The sequence below is a fragment of the Phocoena sinus genome, chromosome 7 (genome assembly GCF_008692025.1).
Source record: "Phocoena sinus isolate mPhoSin1 chromosome 7, mPhoSin1.pri, whole genome shotgun sequence".
Classification (NCBI taxonomy): Eukaryota; Metazoa; Chordata; class Mammalia; order Artiodactyla; family Phocoenidae; genus Phocoena; species Phocoena sinus.
The window spans coordinates 54,878,087-54,884,489 of record NC_045769.1 but is presented as its reverse complement, the minus strand read 5'-3'; positions in this window follow the sequence as shown (position 1 = coordinate 54,884,489).

Sequence of the window (6,403 nt, the reverse complement as noted above, 5' to 3'; positions counted from 1 at the left end):
GGTAGAATTCTCCTGTGAAGCTGTCTGGTCCTGGAATTCTGTTTGCTGGGACATTTTTATTTATTTATTTATTTTTATTTATTTATTTTTTGTGGTACGCGGGCCTCTCACTGCTGTGGCCTCTCCCATTGCGGAGCACAGGCTCCAGACGCGCAGGCTCAATGGCCATGGCTCACGGGCCCAGCCGCTCCGCGGCACATGGGATCCTCCCAGACCAGGGCATGAACCCATGTCCCCTGCATCGGCAGGCGGACTCTCAACCACTGTGCCACCAGGGAAGCCCTGCTGGGACATTTTTGATTACTGATTCAATTTCAACATTAGTCATTGGCCTGCTCAGATGTTCTATTTGCTTATGATTCAGTTTTGGAAAAATATGTATTTCTAGGAACTTATCCATTTATTCTAGATTGCCCAGTTTCTTGGCATATAATTTTTCATAGTAGTCTCTTGTGATTCTTTGTATTGCTGTGGTATCAATTATAACTTCTCTTTCATTTCTGATTTTATTTATTTGGGCCCTCTCTTTTTTTTCTTGGCTTGGCTCGCAAAAGGTTTGTCAATTCTGTTTATCTTTTCAAAGAAAGCAGCTCTCAGTTTGTTGAGCTTTTCTAAATTTTTTCACTCTCTATTTCTGTTCTGATCTTTATTATCCCTTTCTTCCAATAATTTTGGGCTTTGTTTGTTCTTCTTCTAGTTCTTCTAGGTGTTAAGTTAAATTGTTTACTTGGGATTTTTCTTGTTTCTTGAGGTCAACCTATATTGTTTTGAACTTCCCTCTTAGATACACTTTTGCTGCATCCCATAGACTTTGGTATACTGAATTTGTTTTCATTTGTCTCTAGGTATTTTTTAATTTCTCCTTTAATTTCTTTGATGACCCATTGGTTGTTCAGTAGCATGTTGATTAACCTCCTATTTTGTGGTTTTTCCTGGTTTTATTTTTCTCATGATTGATTCGTAGTTTTATAACATTGGGGTTGCAGAATATGCTTGATATGATTTCAATCTTTTTGAATTTATTGAGACTTATACTGTGACCTGATACATGATCTAGCCTAGAGAACATTCTACGTACACTTGAGAAGAATATGTATTCTGTCTTTGGATGGAATGATCTGTATATATCTGGTCTGATGTGTAATTTAAATCCAATGTTTTCTTATTGATTTTCTGTCTGAAGGATCTATCTATTGATGTAAGTGAGGTGTTAAAGCTCCCTACCATTACTGTATTGCTTTCAATTTCTCCCTTTAATTCCATTAATATTTGCTTTATATATCTTGGTGTTCCTCTTGGTGTTGAGTGCATATACATTTATAAATGTTATATCTTCTGCGTTGACTCCTTTATCATTATGTAATGCCCTTCTTTGTCTTTTATTACAATCTTTAAAGTCTATTTTGTCTGATATGAGTATGGGTACTCAAGTTTTCTTCTTATTTCCATTTGCATGGAATATCTTTTCTATTCCTTCACTTTCAGTTTGTGTGTGTCCTTTCTTCTGAAGTGAATCTCTGGTAGGAAGCATATAGATGGATCTTGTTTTTTTAATCTATTCAACCATGCTATGTCTTTTGACTGGTGAATTTAGTCCATTTACACTTGAAAGTAATTATTGATAGGTATACACTTATTGCCATTTTGTTCATTATTTTCTCACTATTTTCATAGTTCCTTTCTGTTTCTCTCTTATGTTTTGGTGGTTTTCTTCAGTGTTATGTTTAGATTTCTTTCTCATTTTCTGTTGTGTATTTACGATAGGTTTTTTTCCTTGTGGTTACTGTGAAGTTTATATATAACACCCTATGTAAATTGTAGCCTGTTTTAAGTTGGTAGCAACTTAAATTTGAACATTTCCCAAAGCATTACCTTTTTATTACCTGCCCCCACATTTTATACTTTTGATGACACATTTTACATTTTTTATTTCATGCATCCCTTAACTAATTATTATAATTCTGGTTAATTTTACTATTTTGTCTTTTAAGCCTCATGCTTGCCTTAAAAGTGATTGATCCACTATCTTTATTATATATTTATCTTTTCCAGTGAGGTTTTTACTTTTGTATGTTTTCTAATTATTAATTAGTGCCATTTATTTTTAGCTTCAACATTTCTTATAAGGCCAGTTTAGTGGTAATGAACTTCTTTAGCTTTTGCTTATCTGGTAAACTATCTTTCCTTCAATTCTGAATGATAGCCTTGCTGGGTAGAGAATTCTTGGTTGGACTGCTTTTTCTCTCAGCACTTTGAATGTGTCATGTCACTCCCTTGTGGCCTGTGAAGTTTCTACTGAAAAATCTGCTGATAGCCTTATGAGATTTCCCTTGTATATAAGTTGTTTTTCTCTGGCTGCTTTTAGGATTCTCTCTTTATCCTTAACTTTTACCATTTTAATTATAATGTGCCTTTTGCTTTGGGTTCATCTAATTTGGAACTTTCTTGGATTCCTGAACCTGGATGTCTGTTTCCTTTCCTGGATTATGAAAGTTTTTGGCCACTAATTCCTCAACTGAGTCTTCTGATCATTTCTCTCTTCTTCTAGAACCCCTATAATGTGGATGTTATTCCTCTTGATGTTGTTCCAAAGGTCCCTTAAGGTATCTTCGCTTTTTAAAATTCTTTTTTCATTTTGCTGCTCTATCTGGTTGAGTTCCATTGCTTTGTCTTCCAGCTTGCTGATTTGTTCTTCTACCTCATCCAGTCTGCTGTTGAACCAGTCTGGTGTATTATTCAGTTCAGTTATAACTTCCGTTTGGTATTTTCTTATATTTTCTATATCTTTATTGTAGTTCTCACTGTGTTAATCCACTTTTTCCCTGAGTCTAGTGAGTATCTTTATGACCATAACTTTGAACCCTTTATCAGGTAAATTGCTTATTTTCATTTTGCTTAGGTCTTTTTTTCTGAGGTTTTCTCTTGTTCTATTGTAACATTTTCCTCTGTCTTCTCATTTTGTGTAATTCTCTGTATTTGTTTCTGTGTATTAAGTAAATCCGCAATCTCTTCCAGTCTTGAAGGAGTGGCTTTATTTAGGAGATGTCCTGTGGGGCTCAGAGGTACAATCCTGCCTGTACACCAGAGCCTGGTGCTCAAAGGGTGTCCCCTCTGATGGCTCTGTTTGCCTTCTTGTTGTGGTGGAGCCACAGCTGCTGCTGTGATGCACTGGTGAGTGGTGCTGGCTCCCAGACAAGCTACAGGGTCCAGCCATGGCTGCTGCACTTGATGGTAGGTGGGGCTACTGGTTGGCTGGCTGAGAGGACTAGCTGAGGTGCAGAGGTGGGTGATGTTCTCAGTGGGGCATGCCTACTGGCACTAACAGGTTAGAGGGAGAATTTCAAAATTTGCCTGCCAGTGCTGCATTAGCAAGGTAACCTGAGGTTGCAAAAATGTCTGCAGGGAGAATTCCAACTGGTTCCTGCCTCTCTGGCAGATGCTTCAAGATTAGTAAGTGGGTCCCCTTCACCTATGATCCATGCACTTTTCAATCTGGTGTTTTTTTTTTTTTTTTGGTGGTGGTGGTTTTCAAGTTCAGTGAGTCTGCAGGTAGGCCCCTTAAGAGTGAGTTTTCCATTCTCTGCAGTCTATAGTTTTCTTGGACATATTCCCTGTTGGTTTTCAAAGCCAAACGTGATTTGGGGGCTCATTTCTCTGGTGCAGGATTTAAGGGTTGAGATGCCTAGTGTGGAACTCGAATCCCTCACTCCTCATGGAAAGGATCCATAATGCTGTGATCCCTCCTGATTGTGGACTGCTGTGGTTGAGGTGTGGATTTTTCCCCTTGGTGAGACCTTATCTCAGTCCTCCTACCTGTCTCAATGCTGTCCTTTTATCCTGTGTTGTGGAGGCTCTGCCCATTCAGTTTTCAGGTAACTTTCTGAGGGAATTATTCCATATGTAGTTGTAGATTTGTTGTGTCCATTGGGAGGAGGTGAGTTCAGGATCTTCCTATGCTGCCACCTTGAACCCTCTCCTCTTGCATTTATATTCATCAGGGATACTGCCCTATAGCTTTCTTAAAGTGTTTTTTGCAGTATCCTATAGATTTTGGCATGTTGTGATTCCACTTTTTTTTTTTAGGGCATTTAAAAATTTCCTTCTTGATTTCTTCTTTGACTCATTGGTTGTTCAGGAGATTCTTATTCCTACTTCTTTTTTTTTAATTTACATTTTTTTTCCATTTAGACCTATGTTTTTCTTTTTTTTTATTTTGGCTGTGTTGGGTCTTCGTTTCTGTGTGAGGGCTTTCTCTAGTTGTGGCAAGCGGGGGCCACTCTTCATCGCAGTGCACGGGCCTCTCACTATCGTGGCCTCTCTTGTTGTGGAGCACAGGCTCCAGACGCGCAGGCTCAGTAGTTGTGGCTCACGGGCCCAGTTGCTCCACGGTATGTGGGATCCTCCCAGACCAGGGCTCGAACCCGTGTCCCCTGCATTAGCAGGCAGATTCTCAACCACTGTGCCACCAGGGAAGCCCGTCTTCTTCCTACTTTTAAAATCACTTTTGTCTACTTTGGTTTGTAGATATCTGGACAAGACAGGAGGGTGATTTGGCTGTATCATCAGCCACCCATAGGTCACAGGGAGATTTGACTGAATGGGCCAAACAGTCCAGGTCAAACAGGTGGTAGAACAAATAATATGGTTAATTTGAGTTATTACTCAACTCAGGAAATTTGAGTTATTACTGCAATGTGATATCCCCTCTCACCATTAGCATCCACAGACTGGTTAGGTTTGAGGACATATGAGTTATGTATTTGGACAGTTTCCTTAATTTTCTCCTTCATGGCTGTCAGGAGGCCTGGAAAAGTAACATGACTGAATCAAAGGCACATTTTAATCAAACTGAAGTATGAATTCAAACTCATTTCTTTAAAAACAGAACTTTGAGATTAAGGAATTGGAAGGAAGCTTTTTGGTTCAGAATGTATGCTCCAGAATAATAATGAAGAGGCTGAATTTTATTTAGAATCTCTCCCCAGAATTCCATCTCCTAAGTATATTTGGATGTGAAAATTTTGCAGAATAAAACAGGCAGACCAGCTCATGGGGAATTGCAAGGCAGAGGTCTTTGTACCTGTTTTTGTAGCCTCACAGTCTCTGCTCCTTCCTGGTCTCCTCTGCCATGGGCCCCTTGCCTCAGTGCCATCCACTCCTGCCCTTACCTGGTTATTAACCATTTCCCATCAGGGGGTTCATAATCTAATGTGTTAGTTGATGCTGACTTAAACTATGGCTCCTTTTAGATGAAGCTGCATTGAGAGGAGTCTCTTGACAAGAAAAGATGGCATTTTTACATTCAGAGAGTAGACTCTCAGAATGCAAACCTGTGGTCTTGTCCTCTCTCTCTCCCCTATCATCACACTTGTATCCCTTAGAAAAAAGCCCTGTAAAATGGTCAAATAGGTTAAAAACAAAACACAACAAAAACGTGATGGCATTTTAGATTCCATGCAAATATTCATTTATTTTTTCAACAAAGCACTTCTGATGCTCCAGGCATTGATTTAGGCACCAGCAAAACAATGGGAAGGAGACCCAAATTCCTTTGCCCTCAAGGAATTTGCAGTCTAGGAAGTGCACAGAAAAAAATTTCAATATAGGGCACTGCTCATGTGCCAGCTAACCTCTTATGAAAGAGTTTATGATTTCATATAATTACCAGAGAAACACTTTCAGGTATTTCCAATTGTTAATCTCATTTTATTAGGGAAACTGACCTAGATACATTAAATAACTTATCCAAAATTATGAGGTTAATATGGCTTAACTCATGTCAACCCAACACCAAAAACAAGACTATTAACCACTGGCTCTAGGCTGTAGAGCCAAAGCTTGTATAACTCCAAAGCAAATTTACAAACTGAAAAATTATACAGCTAACCCATAAACAACATGGGTTTGAACTACATGAGTCCACTTACATGTGGATTTTTTTTCAATAAATATGTACTACAGTATTACAAAGTCAGCACTTGGTTGAATCCACAGATGTGGAACTGTACATATGGAGGGCTGACTGTAAAATTATATAAGGATTTTCAACTGCAGCAGAGGGTTGGTGCCCCTAACATGCATATTGTTCAAGGGTCAACTGTATATTAATAATTTCCAGGTAAGCACTACACTTGCAAATTCTTTTTACCATCAATCTGACCACAAGAGAGAATTGGTTGTGGTTTGCTAGTCTGGGGACCTGGGTTCTTGTTTCAGTCTATTTCATCTGTCATTAATGTTGATACAACATGCTGTTCTTGTACATCTTTATTTATCCCATGGGCTGGGCCCTGTTATGTGTGTGCTTTACACTTTATATGGAAATATTCTACTATAAATATACTTTATATATTTATACTGTAATACTACAATTATTATTCTCCTCTTCTTGCAAAACTTCATG